Genomic DNA, 21540 nt, shown 5'->3' with positions numbered 1-21540 from the left:
TGGACATTGGCGGGAACCGGAACATGCTGTCGTACGCGTTGATCCAGAGAATCCCAAACATGCTCAATGGGTCACATATCTGGTGAGTATGCAGCAAAAGGTGCGTAAAAAGTGCGCCTGTGTAATGAGCATGCTGTTTAATCAGCTTCTTGATATGCCACTCCTGTCAGATGGATAGATTATTTTGGCAAAGGAATTGTGTACACAACAATTGAGAGAAATAAAGATTTTGTGTCTATGGAACATTTCTGGGATCTTTTATTTCAGCTCATGAAACATGGGACCAACACTTTACATGTTATCTTTATATTTTTGTTCAGTGTATATGCGTTCTTCTATACTGTTTCTTGTTCAACACAGAGGTGTATATTCTAGTACTTTTTAAGTTATTTTTCTTGTCTCTGCAGCCAGACGACCTCCACCCACGACACGCCCCAACATGCTGAGGCCCTGACACCTCGGCTGAGTGGGCTGGGAGAAGCCCCTCACCCCTCATGGCTAAGCTCTTCAGGACTATATGGGGTAGGGCGGAGCAGAGAAACAAGTACAATATCCATTTTATACTCTATACAGGTATGCTGGAGCCACCAAAGGTTCCTGTAGAGATAGGACGCGTCTGTCTTAGCTTGTGGAACCGTGCTGGAAATTTGGTTTGAACTGCAAAATATCTAAGCCAGCCTACACTGTAACAGAAAACTGTAATTTATACGATAATGTGGGCTATTATCAACAGTCAAATACTGTGAAATGTTTTACTGCAGCATACTATAAATTATGGTGCATTATGGGAAAATTTGTGGGCGGAGAAAGAACTGCTGTATTTCTAATGGTACTGTAATTCCATCCCACAGAATACAGTACTGTACCGTATATTTGGAGTGGTATGTTTTTTTCTGTCTCATTAATATATTTTGAGGCATGCCTTGTAAGAGGCTAAGTTTGTTGCAGCCGTTAGTGAGAGTGCTGTACCAATTTAACTGATAGTTGTGCCCCATCAAATTTAAATGTATAGGAGACAGATTGGGGTGGCAGCAAGTCTTAAACCTTTAATGGTTGAGCATTTTGCCATGTCTTTTTGATCTGTTTTGCCCTGTAGTCACTGCCAGGTTAGTATTTAGTATTTTATTAGCATTTAGTATTTCATTAGGATCCCTATTAGCAGCAGCTGATACTCTTCCTGGGGTCCAAACAGGAACAAAACAACACATCAAAACAACAAAAATAATCTACATCAAAAATAAAACGACACATTTTTTTTCACCTTTATTTAAACAGGCCGGCCAGTTGAGAACAAGTTCTCATTTATAACTGCAACCCAGCCAAGATAAAGCAAATCAAATCAAATCAAATCAAATCAAATCAAATTTATTTATATAGCCCTTCGTACATCAGCTGATATCTCAAAGTGCTGTACAGAAACCCAGCCTAAAACCCCAAACAGCAAGCAATGCAGGTGTAGAAGCACGGTGGCTAGGAAAAACTCCCTAGAAAGGCCAAAACCTAGGAAGAAACCTAGAGAGGAACCAGGCTATGTGGGGTGGCCAGTCCTCTTCTGGCTGTGCCGGGTGGAGATTATAACAGAACATGGCCAAGATGATCAAATGTTCATAAATGACCAGCATGGTCGAATAATAATAAGGCAGAACAGTCAGGTGGAAGTTGAAACTGGAGCAGCAGCATGGCCAGGTGGACTGGGGACAGCAAGGAGTCATCATGTCAGGTAGTCCTGGGGCATGGTCCTAGGGCTCAGGTCAGTTGAAACTGGAACAGCAGCATGGCCAGGTGGACTGGGGACAGCAAGGAGTCATCATGTCAGGTAGTCCTGGAGCTCAGGTCCTAGGGCTCAGGTCCTCCGAGAGAGAGAAAGAAAGAGAGAAGGAGAGAATTAGAGAACGCACACTTAGATTCACACAGGACACCGAATAGGACAGGAGAAGTACTCCAGATATAACAAACTGACCCCAGCCCCCCGACACATAAACTACTGCAGCATAAATACTGGAGGCTGAGACAGGAGGGGTCAGGAGACACTGTGGCCCCATCCGATTGTTTTTATTTACTTTTTGCTCTTTTGCACACCAGTACATCTACTTGCACATCATCATCTGCACATCTATTACTTCGCTACTATGGCCTATAGATTTTTCTATTGTGTTATTGACTGTACTTTCGCAACTGTACTTACTGTACTTACTGACTGTCGCAAAGCAGTGCGACAAAAAACAACAACACAGAGTTACACGTGGGATAAACAAAAGTACAGTCAATAACACAATAGAAAAATCTATAGGCCATAGTAGCGAAGTAATAGATGTGCAGATGATGATGTGCAAGTAGATGTACTGGTGTGCAAAAGAGCAAAAAGTAAATAAAAACAATATGGGGATGAGGTAGGTAGTTGGATGGGCTATTTACAGATGGGCTGTGGACAGCTGCAGCAATGGGTAAGCTGCTCAGATAGCTGATCCTTAAAGTAAAGTGAGGGAGATATAAGTCTCCAACTTCAGCGATTTTTGCAATTCGTTCTAGTCATTGGCAGCAGAGAACTGGAAGGAAAGCTTTGGGGATGACCTGCTGGAGAGCGGTTATGGTGACCAGTGAGCTGATATAAGGTGACGCTTTACCTAGCAAAGACTTATAGATGACCTGGAGCCAGTGGGTCTGGTGACGAATATGTAGAGAGGGCCAGCTGATGAGAGCATACAGGTCGCAGTGGTGGGTGGTATATTGGGCTTTGGTGACAAAACGGATGGCACAGTGATAGATTGCATCCAGTTTGCTGAGGCTATTTTGTAAATGACATTGCCGAAGTCGAGGATCGGTAGGATAGTCAGTTTTACGAGGGTATGTTTGGCATCGTGAGTGAAGGAGGCTTTGTTGAGAAACAGGAAGCCGATTGGAGATGCTTAATATGAGTCTGGAAGGAGAGTTTACAGTCTAGCCAGACACCTAGGTATTTGTAGTCCACATATTCTAAGTCAGAACCGTCCAGAGTAGTGATGCTAGTCGGGCAGGTGGGTGCGGGCAGCGATCGGTTGAAGAGCATGCATTTAGTTTTACTAGCGTTTAAGAGCAGTTGGAGGCCACGGAAGGAGTGTTGTATGGCATTGAAGCTTGTTTGGAGGTTTGTTGACACAGTGTCCAAAGAAGGGCCAGATGTATACAGAATGGTGTCGTCTGCGTAGAGGTGGATCAAAGAATCACCCGCAGCAAGAGTGACATTGTTGATATATACAGAGAAAAGAGTTGGACCGAGAATTGAACCCTGTGGCACCCCATAGAGACTGCCAGAGGTAAGGTGATTGGCAGAGTCAAGCCTTGGCCAGGTCGATGAAGACGACTGCACAGTACTGTCTTTTATCGATGGCGGTTATGATATCGTTTAGTACCTTGAGCGTGTCTGAGGTGCACCCTTGACCAGCTCGGAAACCGGATTGCAGGTACGGTGGGATTCGAAATGGTCAGTGATCTGTTTGTTCACTGACCATTTTTGTTCACTGACCAGGCAGGGCAGGATGGATATACTGTAGGTCTATAACAGTTTGGGTCTAGAGTGTCACCCCCTTTGAAGAAGTGGATGACCGCGGCAGCTTTCCAATCTTTAGGAATCGCGGATGATACAAAAGAGAGGTTGAACAGACTGGTAATAGAGGTTGCAACAATGGCGGCGGATAATTTTAGAAAGAGAGGGTCCAGTCCTCCCGGGTGGCGCAGTGGTATAGGGCACTGCATCGCAGCGCTAGCTGTGCCACCAGAGACTTGGGGTTCCCGCCCAGGCTCTGTCGCAGCCGGCCGCAACCAGGAGGTCCGTGGGGCGACGCACAATTGGCCTAGCGTCGTCTGGGTTAGGGAGGGTTTGGCCAGTAGGGATATCCTTGTCTCATCACGCACCAGTGACTCCTGTGGCGGACCGGGTGCAGTGCGCACTAACCAAGGTAGCCAGGTGCACGGTGTTTCCTCCGACACATTGGTGCGGCTGGCTTCCGGGTTGGATGCGCGCTGTGTTACGAAGCAGTGCGGCTTGGTTGGGTTGTGTTTCGGAGGATGCATGGCTTTCGACTTTTGTCTCTCCCGAGCCCGTACGGGAGTTGTAGCAATGAGACAAGATAGTAATTACTAACAATTGGATACCATGAAATTGTGGAGAAAAGGGGGTAAACATGTTTAAAGAAGTAAAAAAAGAGAGGGTCCAGATTGTCTAGCCCAGCTGATTTGTACGGGTCCAGGTTTTGCAGCTCTTTCAGAACATCTGCTATCTCACCTTTCCTAGTAAATCATCATTCTAATATTGTAATACCTCCCTCCATTCTACCATGGTGCCTCACTAGGGACTGAACCTCCCCATCTGCAAAATTTCTACAGAAATTTCCCCACAAAATACTTTTTTTTTTTACCCAAGAGCACAATGATATTTCCTATTGACCGACTGTGGTCATTCAAATCCCCCAGCAATACAGCTTGCAGGTCCAACTGCACCCTGATATTATGACATAATAACCATTCCCGAACCCAACTCCAAAAACAAGCCACCGATGGACAGTACCAATAGAGATGCTCTATTGATTCTGTTTCCGCGAGTCTGCACCGGTCTGACTGTTCCACATACTGAGCATACTTTTTGTAGCGAGAATTGTATATAATAGCTTAAATTGAAAAGAAAGCATTGATGCGTCAATTGTTGTTTTGTACATCAGTTCATAACCCCGATGCCATTTTTGTAGCAGAGATGCGATAAGTTGGTTATAATTTTGTATTGAGCATTCATCTCCATACACCTTGATTAATTGCATGTGTGTGGGGTGGAAATTCAACACCGGGGGACACCTAAAGTCAATCTTAAATGAATCACTATATTTTCAGCCGGCTGGAAAGGTTACAACAAACTCTGCACACTGTACAGGTCTATCAGAAAACTCAGCTTGGGCAGTCCCAACAATTGCCTTATATACGGCTATGCACGGATAAGTTATATTTGCATGATTTAGCATAATTCCTTCATTCCTACCGGTTGCGTCGCACATGTGACTGACCAATACCTCTTGAGGCTCTCTCTCTCTCTCTCTCCAAGTTGAGACCTTGAAACTGAGATACCTCGGTTGTTCCCATAGCAATATTCTGGGCGTACTGCCAAGTTAAGGATCAGTGATAGTGAGGATTCCTCCATATACGATCAGTCAGTCACCTGCATGAACCCATCTAATTGGTCACAATAAGTAGTACTGATCTTGATTGATTTTTGATACACAAACATAACACTTCCCTTACATCTGACATAATTCTACCATCGTTGTTTACAATGTAATTCATAAACATGATACCTTCCTTTCGTGTTCTCTCCAAGAAGATTGCTTTAGCCTCTATCAGTTCATTGGAGTTTTGCCATATTATTTGCTGTAATATATGTTTTGCCACTTCTGTAGGATAAAATTGGAATTGTAGCCAACTCTGTATAGCTTCATTTAAAAATAAGAATACTTTAAAACAGGGTTACATTGTCAATCCACTGGAAATTGATAGTTGTACTCTGTATAACAGCAAAGAGCCCTTTTTAAACATTGGATGTGCCTCTCTTAGTAGCCTACTAGAAAACCAGTTTGGATTTTGATAAAGTTTCAGTGTAATTCCATGATATTTAATAGTTTTTGCAGAAAAATGAATTCATTATATACATATACCCATTTAAATGTATCTGGTTTTCCATTCTAAATAAAAATTACATTTGCTCACAATTTGAAAAAATATTATTCTGGACTATGTAGCGCCATCAATAAATATTTAAACTGCAATATCACTATAGAATTAATCAGGGTAATTTTCATGTAACTTTTCCGGGATATGTACACCAAGCAAATAAACTGAACCATCCACCCATTTAATCGGGAGACCACAATGCAATTTAAAGTCGGTCTTTTAGAGACCCAATCCGTAATATAGTACATGTATTATAGTTGGGATTTAATTCAGATAAACTGGAGAAACGATCCAGGTCCTCAATAAGACTGTTCAGGTGTGAAAATTGAACGCAAGAGAACTTGAATCATCGGTATACATTGATACCTTGGATCTAATTTTTATAGCAAACAATTCAATAGCCATAACAAACAAGTAATGTATGGTGATAGTGTGCAACCTTGTTTTTCTCAGGTAAATAACCATTATTTAGTATTTTACATAAGAAGTTTGCTATAAAGATAGTCCCTGCATTCTCATAGTTTTCAATGATTCTTAGTAATTGTCTCCTATCTCCAATATATCTTCCTTTTAAGAATCCTGTCTAATCGTGATTGATAATATCTGTTAAGACTTTAAGACCTTTTTAATTCTATGAGCAATAAATTTGCTCAATATTTTTGCATCGTAACATTGAATAGTGAGGGGCCTCAATTTTTTTTGCAAGACTGTCCCCCTAGCTCCTGCTTCAGTAGGATAGAAATCATCCCCTCTTTGGTGTCAGACAGTTTATCATGTACAGTTGAAGTCGGAAGTTTACATACACTTAGGTTGGAGTCATTAAAGCTAGTTTTTCAACCACTCCACAAAATTCTTGTTAACAAACTATAGTTTTGGCAAGTTGGTTAGGACATCTACTTTCTGCATGACAAGTCATTTTTCCAAAAATTGTTTACAGACAGATTATTTAATTTATAATTCACTGTTTCACAATTCCAGTGGGTCAGAAGTTTACATACACTAAGTTGACTGTGCCTTTAAACAGCTTGGAACATTTCAGATAATGGTGTCATGGCTTTAGAAGCTTCTGATAGGCTAATTGACATAATTTGAGTCAATTGGAGGTGTACCTGTGAATGTATTTCAAGACCTACCTTCATATTAAGTGCCTCTTTGCTTGACATCATGGGGAAATCAAAAGAAATCAGCCAAGACCTAAAAAAAATAATTGTAGACCTCCACAATTCTGGCTCATCCTTGGGAGCAATTTCCAAATGCCTGAAGGTACCACGGCCATGTGTACAAATAATAGTACACAAGTATAAACACCATGGGACCACACAGCTGTCATACCGCTCAGGAAGAAGACACGTTCTGTCTCCTAGATATGAACGTACTTTGGTGCGAAAAGTGCAAATCAATCCCAGAACAACAGCAAAGAACCTTGTGAAGATGCTGGAGGAAACAGGTACAAAAGTATCTATATCCACAGTAAAATGAGTCCAATATCTATATAACCTGAAAGGCTGCTCAGCAAGGAAGAAGCCACTGCTCCAAAACCGCCATAAAAAAGCCAGACTACGGTTTGCAACTGCACATGGGGACAAAGATTGTACTTTTTGGAGAAATGTCCTCTGGTCTGATGAAACAAAAATAGAACTGTTTGGCCATAATGACCATCATTATGTTTAGAGGAAAAGGGGGAGGCTTGCAAGCCAAAGAACACCATCCCAACCATGAAGCACGGGGGTGACAGCATCATGTTGTGGGATTGCTTTGCTGCAGTAGGGACGGGTGCACTTCACAAAATAGATGGCACCATGGGGACAGAAAATTACGTGGATATAATGAAGCAACATCCCAAGACATCAGTCAGGAAGTTAAAGCTTGGTCGCAAATGGGTCTTCCAAATGGACAATGACCCCAAGCATGCTTCCAAAGTTGTGGCAAAATGGCTTAAGGACAACAAAGTTAAGGTTTTGGAGTGGCCATCGCAAAGCCCTGACCTCAATCCTATAGAAAATTTGTGGGCAGAACTGAAAAAGCATGTGCAAGCAAGGAGGTCTACAAACCTGACTCAGTTACACCAGCTCTGTCAGGAGGAATGGAACAAAATTTCCCCAACTTATTGTGGGAAGCTTGTGGAAGGTTACCTGAAATGTTTGACCCAAATTAAACAATTTAAAGGCAATGCTACCAAATACTAATTGAGTGTATGTAAACTTCTGAACCACTAGGAATGTGATGAAAGAAATAAAAGCTGAAATAAATTATTCTCCTCTACTATTATTCTGAGATTTCACATTCTTAAAATAAAGTGGTGATCCTAACTGACCTAAGACAGGGAATTTTTACTAGCATTAAATGTCAGCAATTGCAAAAAAAACTGAGTTTAAATGTATTTGGCTAAGGTGTATGTAAACTTCTGACTTCAACTGTATGAATAATGAAAACTAGTAGTGGATCTTTCAATAATTCATAAAACTTTTGATACATACTGAAAAAGATATCAAATGCAACATGTAATGTTTTGGGCCCATGTTTCGTGAGATTAAATAACATATCCCAATGTTCCGAATGCACAAAATGCTTGTTTCTCAAAAATGTTGTGCACAAATTTGTTGACATCCCTGTTGGTGAGCATTTCTCCTTTCCCCATATAATCCATCCACCTGACGTGTGGCATATCAAGAAGCTGATTAAACAGAATGATCATAACACAGATGCACTTTTTGCTGGGGGCAATAAAAGGCCACTCTAAAATGTGCAGTTTTGTCACACAACACAATGCCACAGATGTCTCAAATTTTGAGGGGTTGTGGTTGTGAAGAGTATGAGCAGGCACAAGCTACGGACAATGAACACAATTTCATTTTATTGATGGCAATTTGAATGCAAAGAGATACCGTGACGAGATCCTGAGGCCCATTCTTGTGCCATTCTTCCGCCGCCATAACCTCATGTTTCAGTATGATAATGCATGGCCCCACAATCTGAAAATGTCCAAGTTCTTCCATGGCCTGCATACTCATCAGACATGTCAACCATTGAGCATGTTTGGGATGCTGTGGATCGAAGTGTACGACAGCATGTTCCAGTTCCCACCAATATCCAGCAACTTTGCACAGCCATTGAAGAGGAGTGGGACTACATTCCACAGGCCACAATCAACAGCCTGATCAACTATGCAAAGGAGATGTGTGGTGATGCATGAGGCAAATGGTGGTCACACCAGATACGGACTGGTTTTCTGATCCACATCCCTACCTTTTTTTGAAGGTATCCGTGACCAACAGATGCATATCTGTATTGCCAGTCATGTGAAATCCATAAATTAGTTCATAATTAATTTCAATTGACTGATTTCGTTAAATTAACTGTAACTCAGTAAAATCTTTGAAATTGTTGCATGTTGCGTTTATATTTTTGTTCAGTATAATAGAATCTTCAGAATGTATACTTCTGAGAGTGTGAGACAATAAAGTAGCGTGGTTCTAACTGTAAATTCACAAGGAACTGCATCATAAGTCATTGAATGCTGCAAAGCCCATTTTGCAATGTGAAGAATTTGGCTCATAGAAAAGGAAACTCAGAAGATACCGGGAGGAAGTTATCTACACGGAAGTGCTACAGAACCCAGACTTTTGCAATACAGTTGTAAGATCCCATATCAGTCAGAAATTCAGAAATTCCAGGGAGTAGAGGGAAAGTGTAAGGGAAGTGTCCAGGGAGTAGGGTCTTCTCTTTCTGGATGGGCCTTTGTTTCTGTCTGTTGCCCCACTCCTCCTACAGATGGAGACAAAAGACATCAACACCAAAAGAGAATTGAACTTTTCTTGTGTCCAATCAGGTTGTTTTTAGGTTTATTTTCAACGACCTGTGGTTAAATCAGTTTGGTGAAACTTTCCGATTGTTGCAGATAGAACGATATGAAATGATACAAGACAGTGAGTCATATTTGTCCAACAAAATCTATTTATATCTGTAGATTGTGTAAAGTTGCACTCTAATGAATAGATGTTGTGCACAAATTTGTTTACATCCCTGTTAGAGAGCATTTCTCCTTTGACAAGATAATCCATCCACCTGACAGATGTGGCATTTCAAGAAGCTGATTAAATAGCATGCTCATTACATAGGTGCACCTTGTGTTGGGGACAATAAAAGGCCACTCTAAAATGTGCAGTTTTGTCACACAACACAATGCCACAAGTTTTGAGGGGGTGGGCAATTGGCATGCTGACTGCAGGAACACCCAACAGAACTGTTGTCAGAGAATTGAATGTTAATTTCTCTACCATAAGCCGCATCCAACGTTGTTTTGAGAATTTGTCATGTACACTGCTCAAAAAAATAAAGGGAACACTTAAACAACACTATGTAACTCCAAGTCAATCACACTTCTGTGAAATCAAACTGTCCACTTAGGAAGCAACGCTGATTGACAATACATTTCACATACTGTTGTGCAAATGGAATAGACAACAGCAGGTGGAAATTATAGGCAATTAGCAAGACACACCCAATAAAGGAGTGGTTCTATAGGGGGTGACCACAGACCACTTCTCAGTTCCTATGCTTCCTGGCTGATGTTTTGGTCACTTTTGAATGCTGGCGGTGCTTTCACTCTAGTGGTAGCATGAGACGGAGTCTACAACCCACACAAGTGGCTCAGGTAGTGCAGCTCATCCAGGATGGCACATCAATGCGAGCTGTGGCAAGACGGTTTGCTGTGTCTGTCAGCTTGGTGTCCAGAGCATGGAGGCGCTACCAGGAGACAGGCCAGTACATCAGGAGACGTGGAGGAGGCCGTAGGAGGGCAACAACCCAGCAGCAGGACCACTACCTCCGCCTTTGTGCAAGGAGGAGCAGGAGGAGCACTGCCAGAGCCCTGCAAAATGACCTCCAGCAGGCCACAAATGTGAATGTGTCTGCTCAAACGGTCAGAAACAGACTCCATGAGGGTGGTATGAGGGCCCGACGTCCACAGGTGGGGGTTGTGCTTACAGCCCAACACCGTGCAGGACGTTTGGCATTTGCCAGAGAACACCAAGATTGGCAAATTCGCCACTGGCGCCCTGTGCTCTTCACAGATGAAATGGAGAATGTTCTGCTGCCTGCAACATCCTCCAGCATGACCGGTTTGGAGGTGGGTCAGTCATGGTGTGGGGTGGCATTTCTTTGGGGGGCCGCACAGCCCTCCATGTGCTCGCCAGAGGTAGCCTGACTGCCATTAGGTACCGAGATGAAATCCTCAGACCCCTTGTGAGACCATATGCTGGTGCGGTTGGCCCTGGGTTCCTCCTAATGCAAGACAATGCTAGACCTCATGTGGCTGGAGTGTGTCAGCAGTTCCTGCAAGAGGAAGGCATTGATGCTATGGACTGGCCCGCCCGTTCCCCAGACCTGAATCCAATTGAGCACATCTGGGACATCATGTCTCGCTCCATCCACCAACGCCACATTGCACCACAGACTGTCCAGGAGTTGGCAGATGCTTTAGTCCAGGTCTGGGAGGAGATCCCTCAGGAGACCATCCGCCACCTCATCAGGAGCATGCCCAGGCGTTGTAGGGAGGTCATACAGGCACGTGGAGGCCACACACACTACTGAGCCTCATTTGGACTTGTTTTAAGGACATTACATCAAAGTTGGATCAGCCTGTAGTGTGGTTTTCCACTCCAAATCCAGACCTCCATGGGTTGATAAATTTGATTTCCATTGATCATTGTTGTGTGATTTTGATGTCAGCACATTCAACTATGTGAAGAAAAAAGTATTTAATAAGAATATTTCATTCATTCAGATCTAGGATGTGTTATTTTAGTATTTCTTTTATTTTTTTGAGCAAAAATCAAATCAAATCAAATTTTATTTGTCACATACACATGGTTAGCAGATGTTAATGCGAGTGTAGCGAAATGCTTGTGCTTCTAGTTCTGACAATGCAGTAATAACGAGCAAGTAATCTAACTAACAATTCCAAAAAAAACTACTGTCTTATACACAGTGTAAGGGGATAAAGAATATGTACATAAGGATATATGAATGAGTGATGGTACAGAGCAGCATAGGCAAGATACAGTAGATGATATCGAGTACAGTATATACATATGAGATAAGTATGTAAACCAAGTGGCATAGTTAAAGTGGCTAGTGATACATGTATTACATAAGGATGCAGTCGATGATATAGAGTACAGTATCAACGTATGCATATGAGATGAACAATGTAGGGTAAGTAACATTATATAAGGTAGCATTGTTTAAAGTGGCTAGTGATATATTTACATCATTTCCCATCAATTCCCATGATTAAAGTGGCTGGAGTAGAGTCAGTGTCATTGACAGTGTGTTGGCAGTAGCCACTCAATGTTAGTGGTGGCTGTTTAACAGTCTGATGGCCTTGAGATAGAAGCTGTTTTTCAGTCTCTCGGTCCCAGCTTTGATGCACCTGTACTGACCTCGCCTTCTGGATGACAGCGGGGTGAACAGGCAGTGGCTCGGGTGGTTGATGTCCTTGATGATCTTTATGGCCTTCCTGTAGCATCGGGTGGTGTAGGTGTCCTGGAGGGCAGGTAGTTTGCCCCGGTGATGCGTTGTGCAGACCTCACTACCCTCTGGAGAGCCTTACGGTTGAGGGCGGTGCAGTTGCCATACCAGGCGGTGATACAGCCCGCCAGGATGCTCTCGATTGTGCATCTGTAGAAGTTTGTGAGTGCTTTTGGTGACAAGCCGAATTTCTTCAGCCTCCTGAGGTTGAAGAGGCGCTGCTGCGCCTTCCTCACGATGCTGTCTGTGTGAGTGGACCAATTCAGTTTGTCTGTGATGTGTATGCCGAGGAACTTAAAACTTGCTACCCTCTCCACTACTGTTCCATCGATGTGGATGGGGGTGTTCCCTCTGCTGTTTCCTGAAGTCCACAATCATCTCCTTAGTTTTGTTGACGTTGAGTGTGAGGTTATTTTCCTGACACCACACTCCGAGGGCCCTCACCTCCTCCCTGTAGGCCGTCTCGTCGTTGTTGGTAATCAAGCCTACCACTGTTGTGTCGTCCGCAAACTTGATGATTGAGTTGGAGGCGTGCATGGCCACGCAGTCGTGGGTGAACAGGGAGTACAGGAGGGGGCTCAGAACGCACCCTTGTGGGGCCCCAGTGTTGAGGATCAGCGGGGAGGAGATGTTGTTGCCTACCCTCACCACCTGGGGCGGCCCGTCAGGAAGTCCAGTACCCAGTTGCACAGGGCGGGGTCGAGACCCAGGGTCTCGAGCTTGATGACGAGCTTGGAGGGTACTATGGTGTTGAATGCCGAGCTGTAGTCGATGAACAGCATTCTCACATAGGTATTCCTCTTGTCCAGATGGGTTAGGGCAGTGTGCAGTGTGGTTGAGATTGCATCGTCTGTGGACCTATTTGGGCGGTAAGCAAATTGGAGTGGGTCAAGGGTGTCAGGTAGGGTGGAGGTGATATGGTCCTTGACTAGTCTCTCAAAGCACTTCATGATGACGGATGTGAGTGCTACGGGCGGTAGTCGTTTAGCTCAGTTACCTTAGCTTTCTTGGGAACAGGAACAATGGTGGCCCTCTTGAAGCATGTGGGAACAGCAGACTGGTATAGGGATTGGTTGAATATGTCCGTAAACACACCGGCCAGCTGGTCTGCGCATGCTCTGAGGGCGCGGCTGGGGATGCCGTCTGGGCCTGCAGCCTTGCGAGGGTTAACACGTTTAAATGTCTTACTCACTTCGGCTGCAGTGAAGGAGAGACCGCATGATTCCGTTGCAGGCCGTGTCAGTGGCACTGTATTGTCCTCAAAGCGGGCAAAAAGTTATTTAGTCTGCCTGGGAGCAAGACATCCTGGTCCGTGACTGGGCTGGGTTTCTTCCTGTAGTCCGTGATTGACTGTAGACCCTGCCACATACCTCTTGTGTCTGAGCCGTTGAATTGAGATTCTACTTTGTCTCTGTACTGGCGCTTAGCTTGTTTGATAGCCTTGCGGAGGGAATAGCTGCACTGTTTGTATTCAGTCATGTTACCAGACACCTTGCCCTGATTAAAAGCAGTGGTTCGTGCCTTCAGTTTCACACGAATGCTGCCATCAATCCACGGTTTCTGGTTAGGGAATGTTTTAATCGTTGCTATGGGAACGACATCTTCAACGCACGTTCTAATGAACTCGCACACCGTATCAGCGTATTCGTCAATGTTGTTGTCTGACGCAATACGAAACATCTCCCAGTCCACGTGATGGAAGCAGTCTTGGAGTGTGGAGTCAGCTTGGTCGGACCAGCGTTGGACAGACCTCAGCGTGGGAGCTTCTTGTTTTAGTTTCTGTCTGTAGGCAGGGATCAACAAAATGGAGTCGTGGTCAGCTTTTCCGAAAGGGGGGCGGGGCAGGGCCTTATATGCGTCGCGGAAGTTAGAGTAACAATGATCCAAGGTCTTTCCACCCCTGGTTGCGCAATCAATATGCTGATAAAATTTAGGGAGTCTTGTTTTCAGATTAGCCTTGTTAAAATCCCCAGCTACAATGAATGCAGCCTCCGGATAAATCGTTTCCAGTTTGCAGAGAGTTAAATAAAGTTCGTTCAGAGCCATCGATGTGTCTTCTTGGGGGGGATATATACGGCTGTGATTATAATCGAAGAGAATTCTCTTGGTAGATAATGCGGTCTACATTTGATTGTGAGGAATTCTAAATCAGGTGAACAGAAGGATTTGAGTTCCTGTATGTTTCCTTCATCACACCATGTCACGTTGGCCATAAGGCATACGCCCCCGCCCGTCTTCTTACCAGAGAGATGTTTGTTTCTGTCCGCTCGATGGGTGGAGAAACCCGCTGGCTGCACCGCTTCGGATTGCGTCTCTCCAGTTAGCCATGTTTCCGTGAAGCAGAGAACGTTACAGTCTCTGATGTCCCTCTGGAATGCTACCCTTGCTCGGATTTCATCAACCTTGTTGTCAAGAGACTGGACATTGGCAAGAAGAATGCTGGGGAGTGGTGCACGATGTGCCCGTCTCCGGAGCAGTGTACATCCAACTGGCCTCACAACCACAGACCACGTGTAACCACGCCAGCCCAGGACATCCACATCTTCTTCACCTGGGGAAACATCTGAGGAGGGGGAAAGGGGGTGCTGAGGCGTATTTATGTCCTTCATAAAGCCCTTTGTGGAGAAAAACTATTTCTGATTGGTTGGGCCTGGCTCCCCAGTGGGTGGGCCTGGCTGCTCTGTGGGAGGGCCTATGCCCTCCCAGCCCCACCCATGGCTGCACCTCTGCCCAGTCATATGAAATCTATAGATTAAGGTCTAATACATTTATTTCAATGAACTGATTTCCTTCTATTAACTGTAACTCTGTAAAAATGTTGCATTTATATTTTTGTTCAGTATATTTCAATTGGAATGCCATCAAGGCCAGGGGTTTTCCCCATCTGAAATAGTCAATTGTCAACTGTAGTTGTGTTGCAGCGAGTTTAACCTGATTTTTAAGGAAAATAATATCACAACACTCTTCCTCAAGTTTTATATGAATTAAACCAGATATTTCCTGGAGAAGTTCCTCAAACTCCTTTTGGTTTGCGTCTAAACTATTCAGTACTTCTGTAGAACATGCATCCACACCATTGATGTGCAATGTTAGTTCTACTTCTGCTGTAAGTCTTTTCTATGAATAAATTCAGCATATTGATATGTCCGCCGTGCACCATCTGTGACTTATAGGAAGATTTGAACCCACATATTCCCTTTCCTGCAGTCTTAACATTATTAATATTCTTCAGAATATCATAATTAATGAACATTGTTTGTTTTTTTTACTTGTAGAAATTCCCGTGTTTCTATGTCAAAGGGTTTTGTTATATATCAGTCTTCTGTGATGTACAGTACCAGTCAAAAGCTTGGACACACCTACTCATTCAAGGGTTTCTTTATTTTTTTACTATTTTCTACATTGTAGAATAATAGTGAAGACATCAAAACTATTAAATAACACACATGGAAACAAATAGTAACCAAAAAGGTGTTAAACATATCAAAATATGTTTTATATTTGAGATTCTTCAAAGTAGCCACCCTTTGACTTGATGACAGCTTTGCACACGCTTGGCATTCTCTCAACCAGCTTCATGTGAAAGTCACCTGGAATGTGTTTCAATTAACAGGTGTGCCTTGTTAAAAAAGTTATAAAGTCATATCTCAGACTGGCCAATAAAAATAAATGATTAAGATGGGCAAAAGAACACAGACACTGGACAGAGGAACTCTGCCTAGAAGGCCAGCATCGCCTCCTCACTGTTGGTGGGTACTATTTAATGAAGCTGCCAGTTGAGGACTTGTGAGGCATCTGTTTCTCAAACTAGACACTAATGTACTTGTCCTCTTGCTCAGTTGTGCACCGGGGCCTCCCACTCCTCTTTCTATTCTGGTTAGTGCCAGTTTGAGCTGTTCTGTAGAGGGAGTACGTCAACAGTGAAGAGTAGCAACCCTTTGCCTTGATGACAGCTTTGCGCACTCTTGGCATTCTTTCAACCAGCTTCATGAGGTAGTCACCTGGAATGCATTTTAATTAACAGGCGTGCCTTGTTAAAAATTAATTTGTGGAATTTCTTTCCTTCTTAATGCTTTTGAGCCAATCAGCTGCGTTGTGACAAGGTAGGGGTGGTATACAGAAGATAGTCCTATTTGGTAAAAGACCAAGTCCATATTATGGCAAGAATAGCTCAAATAAGCAAAGAGAAATGACAGTCCATTACTTTAAGACGTGAAGATCAGTCAAGTGCAAAGTTTCTTCAAGTGCAGTCGCAAAAACCATCAAGCACTATGAAGAAACAGGAAAGGAAGACCGAGTTACCTCTGCTGCAGGTGATAAGTTCATTAGAATTAACTGCACCTCAGATTGCAGCCCAAATAAATTCTTCAGAGTTCAAGTAACAGACACATCTCAACATTGGCTGTTCAGAGAAGTCTGTATGAATCAGGCCTTCATGGTCGAATTACTGAAAGAAACCACTAGTAAAGGACACCAATAAGAAGAAGAGACTTGCTTGGGCCAAGAAACACAGGCAATGGACATTAGACTGTGGAAATCTGCCCTATGGCTGATGAGTCCAATATTATTTTGTTCCAACCGCTGTGTCTTTGTGAGACACAGTATAGGTGAACGGATGATCTCTCCATGTGTAGTTCCCACCATGAAGCATGGAGAAGGTCTGATGTTTGGTGGCGGTTTGCTGGTGACACTCTCAGTGATTTATTTAGAATTCAAGGCACTCTTTAACCAGCATTGCTACCACAGCATTCTGCAGCAATACGCCATCCCATCTGGTTTGCGCTTAGTGGGACTATCATTTGTTTTTCAACAGGACAATGACCCAAAACACACCTCCAGGCTGTGTAAGGGGCTATTTGACCAAGAAGGAGAGTGATGGAGTGCTGCATCAGATGACCTGGCCTCCACAATCACCCGACATCAACCCAATTGAGATGGTTTGGGATGAGTTGGACTGCAGAGTGAAGGAAAAGCAGCCAACAACTGCTCAGCATATGTGTGAACTCCTTCAAGACTGTTGGATAAGCATTCCTCATGAAGGTGGTTGAGAGAATGCCAAGGCAAAGGGTGGCTACTTTGAAGAATCTCATATCTAATATATTTTTATTTGTTTAACACTTTTTTGTTACTACATGATTCCATATGTGTTATTTCATAGTTTATGTCTTCACTATTATTCTACAAAGTAGAAAATGGTCAAAATAAAGAAAAACCCTTGAATAAGTACCAAACTTTTGACTGGTACTGGATATAAAGTGTAATATTGGGATGCAAACTCCAAATGTAATACATTTCAAGCCCATAACCATGTGTGTGTGAGGTGTATACTTTTGTTTCAAAGTAGATTGGTTTAAGACCAAGAAACACTGTGTGACCCTGATTTAGCCCACTGCAGTAAAAGGTTAACCCCAACATTTCACCATCATTGTAAAGCCCTAGTTATTTGGTTGCTTAGACGAAGACAAGATTATTATTTATTTCATGTGATTAGTTTTAAGGTAAACATTTATTTATGTTTGTCCCTCATTTTAAATCAACCCTGTTATGTGAACTGAACTCTATTACAAGTGAAACTATTTATTTATAAATATGTTTTTCAAAATAAATATTTAACATCTAAAACGTAAACTCAAAGTGTGAAAGCAGGTGAACGAACTGGTTCTACTCCTTTTGGCAATTTTCTGGTGTTTTGTGGTAGACAACTGAGCGGATTGAGCGTAACACTTCAACCCTGTTACCCAAAGTCAGGCTAGACATGTTGACAATGTGAGGATGTTGGTAAAATAAAAAAATGCAGAGTCAGGCGCAGGATTACAGTTCTGAGTAATCATCCAAAATAAGTAAGATTCCAACAAGGAACAAATACAAATAATCCCAAGCACGAACAACGAGAACCCACATGACAAACAATAGCGCACAAAACAGAGAGGGAAATCAGAGGGTTAAATAAGGAACATAATTAATGGAATAGAAACCAGGTGTGTATGATCAAGACAAATAAAACATAGATCGGTGGTGTCTAGAAAGCCGGTGCCGTCGACCGCCGAACACCGCCCGAAGAAGGAGAGGGACCAACTTCGGCCTTGACCCGCAGCTCCAGCAGCGCGCCGACCTTGTTCAATCTCCTCAGGACTTTAAATGGCCCCAAAAACCACGGACCCAGCTTCCGGCAGGGCAGGTTTCGGGTCGAGAGACAGACCCGATCCCCCGGTGCATACACTGGGGCGAAACTGCGGTGGCGGTTGGCACTCGCCTTCTGCCGCCTGATGGCCCGTTGTAAACGCACATGAGCAGCGTCCCATGTCGCCTCCGAGTGCCAAAACCATTCATCCACCGCAGGAGCCTCGATCTGGCTCTGATGCCAAGGTGCCAGGACCGGCTGATAACCTAGCACACACTGGAAAGGGTTAGTGGAAGAGTGGGAAGGGAGTTTTGGGCCAGGGGATAAAAACCGACCACTCCCCCGGCCAATCCTGGCAATAGGACCGCAGAAACCTACCCACATCCTGGTTTACTCTCTCCACCTGCCCGTTACTCTCGGGGTGAAAACCTGAGGTGGGGCTAACCGAGACCCCCAGGCGTTCCATAAACGCCCTCCAGACTTTAGACGTGAATTAGGGACCCCGATCAGAAACTATATCCTCAGGCACCCCGTAGTGCCAGAATACGTGGGTGAACAGGGCCGCCTCAGTCTGTAGAGCCGTAGGGAGACCGGGCAAAGGAAGGAGAAGGCAGGACTTAGAAAACCGTTCCACAACGACTAGGATCGTGGTATTACCCCGTGACGGGGGATGATCCATCACGAAATCCACTGATCGGTGTGACCACGGTCGTTGTGGAATGGGAAGAGGCTGTAATTTCCCTCTGGGCAGGTGTCTAGGTGCCTTGCACTGTGTGCACACCGAACAGGAGGAAACATAAACCCTCACGTCCTTAACTAAAGTAGGCCACCAGTACTTCCCAGCAAGACAGCGCACTGTCCGACCGATGCCAGAATGGCTCGAATAGGGTGATGTGTGGGACCAACAGATCAAACGATTGCGGACATCAAACGGAACGTACAGACGCCCAGCTGGACACTGTGGGGGAGTGGGCTCTGCACGTGACGCCCGCTCGATGTCCGCGTCCACCTCCCATACCACCGGTGGCACCACATTCTGGGAACCTGGTCTGTAGGATAGAGTGAAAACAAAGCGACTGAAAAACATGGCCGACCTCGTCTGGCGAGGGTTCAGTCTCCTAGCTGCCCGAATGTACTCCAGATTGCGGTGGTCATTCCAAATGAGGAAAGGGTGTTTTAGCCCCCTCAATCCAATGTCTCCACGCTTTCAGTGCCCTGACAACAGCCAACAGATGCCGGTCCCCCACATCATAGTTCGCTCCGCCGGGCTGAGCTTCTTCGAAAACAAAGCGCGGGGGCGGAGCTTTAGTGGCGTACCCGAGCGTTGAGAAAGCACAGCTCCTATCCCAGCCTCGGACGCATCCACCTCAACTATGAACGCTAACGAGGGAGCAGGATGAGCCAGCACAGGAGCCGAGGTAAACAGAGCCTTCAGTTGACAAAAATCCCTGTCCGCCTCCGCTGATCACTGTAGTCGCACTGGTCCCCCCTTCAGCAAGGAGGTAATGGGAGCCGCTACTTGACCGATACCCCGGATAAATCTCCAGTAGTAGTTGGCAAACCCTAAGAACCACTGCATCTCCTTTACCGTAGTTGGAATCGGCCAATTACGCACGGCTGAAATGCGGTCATTCTCCATCTCCACCCCTGACGCTGAAAAGTGGTACCCTAGGAAGGAGATGGACTGTTGGAAGAACAGACAATTCTCAGCCTTGATGTACAGGTCATGCTCCAACAGTCAACCAAGCACCCTGCGGACCAGTGACACATGCTCGGCGCGTGTAGCGGAGTATATTAGAATGTCATCTATATACATCACTACACCCTGCCCGTGCAGGTCCCTGAAAGACTTGTCAACAAAAGATTGGAAAACTGATGGAGCATTCATTAACCTGTACGGCATGACTAGATATTCATAGTGCCCAGATGTAGTGCTAAAAGCCATCTTCTACTCATCCCCTCCCTTGATACGCACCAGGTTGTAAGCACTCCTGAGGTCCAATTTTGTGAAGAAGCGCGCCCCGTACAATAACTCTGTCATACTGGCTATGAGAGGTAGTGGGTAACTGTATTTTATTGTGATCTGATTCAAACCTCGATAGTCAATACACGGGCGCAAACCTCCACCCGTCTTCACAAAAAAGATACTCGAGGAGACAGGTGAAATGGAAGGCCGAATGCATCCTTGTCCCAGAGATTCGGTGACATATGTTTCCATAGCCACCGTCTCCTCCTGTGACAGAGGATACACGTGACTCCTGGGAAGTGCAGCATCTACCAGAAGATTTATCGCACAATTCCCCGTCGATGGGGTGGTAATAAAGTTGCCTTCTTTTTACAGAAGGCGAGAGCCAAATCGGCATATGCATGGGGAATGTGCATGGTGGATACCTGGTTTGGACTCTCCACCGTAGTGGCACCTAAGGAAACACCTACACACCTCCCTGAGCACTGACGAGACCATCCCTTGAGAGCCCTCTGTTGCCACGAAATAATACGATCATGAGAGGCCAACCAGGGAAGGTCCATCACAACAAGAAACGCAGGAGTCGATCAGAAAGAGACTAATTCTCTCCTCATGATTCTCCTGCGTTATCATACGGAGTGGAGCTGTGACCTCCCTGATTAGCCCTGACCCCAACGGACGACTATCTAAGGCATGTACAGGGAAGGGGACATCAACAGGAACACTAGGAATCCCTAAACTAAGTGCAAAGGTACGATCAATAAAGTTCCCAGCTGTGCCTGAATCTACTAGCGCCCTATGCTGGGAAAACTCAGGAAAGGCTACATACAACCACATGTGTGCAACAGGGAGCTCTGGGTGAGGCGTGTGCCTACTCACCTGAGATGATCCACCAGTGCTCTGCCTGCCACCTCGATTACCTGGGAAACCTCCCCAGCACTGACCAGCAGTGTGTCCTCTGCGGCCACAGTTGTTGCAGGGAACGGTCCCCCATCCGGTCTCCCTCATAGCAGCATCTGCCAGCTCCGTAGGGGTAGGATCAGAGGTGCTGGGGAGTGGAACTGACGGACCCCGATTTGGACGTCCGCGGGATGCCAACAGGTTGTCCAGCCGGATGGATAGGTCCACCAGCTGGTCCAGATTAAGGGTGGTGTCCCTGCAGGCTAACTCCCTACGAACGTCCTCGCGTAAACTACACCTGTAGCGGTCGATCAGGGCCCGCTCGTTCAAT

General features: G+C 44.8%; 1 protein-coding gene across 1 annotated transcript in view; it reads left to right on the top strand.

Annotated features, from left to right (window-relative positions):
- Nucleotides 1-503: 503 nt before the first annotated feature.
- Nucleotides 504-21540, top strand: part of LOC112215861 (DNA (cytosine-5)-methyltransferase 3B) — a 102288-nt gene continuing 81251 nt past the window's right edge. The window contains exon 1 of the mRNA XM_042299325.1: nucleotides 504-522. The gene's annotated coding sequence lies outside the window, so the exon portion shown is untranslated. The remainder of the gene's footprint in view (nucleotides 523-21540) is intronic.

The sequence above is a fragment of the Oncorhynchus tshawytscha genome, linkage group LG16, assembly GCF_018296145.1.
Source record: "Oncorhynchus tshawytscha isolate Ot180627B linkage group LG16, Otsh_v2.0, whole genome shotgun sequence".
NCBI lineage: Eukaryota > Metazoa > Chordata > Actinopteri > Salmoniformes > Salmonidae > Oncorhynchus > Oncorhynchus tshawytscha.
The sequence above is the reverse complement of the archived record's forward strand: the minus strand, read 5'-3'. Positions and strand labels throughout refer to the sequence as shown.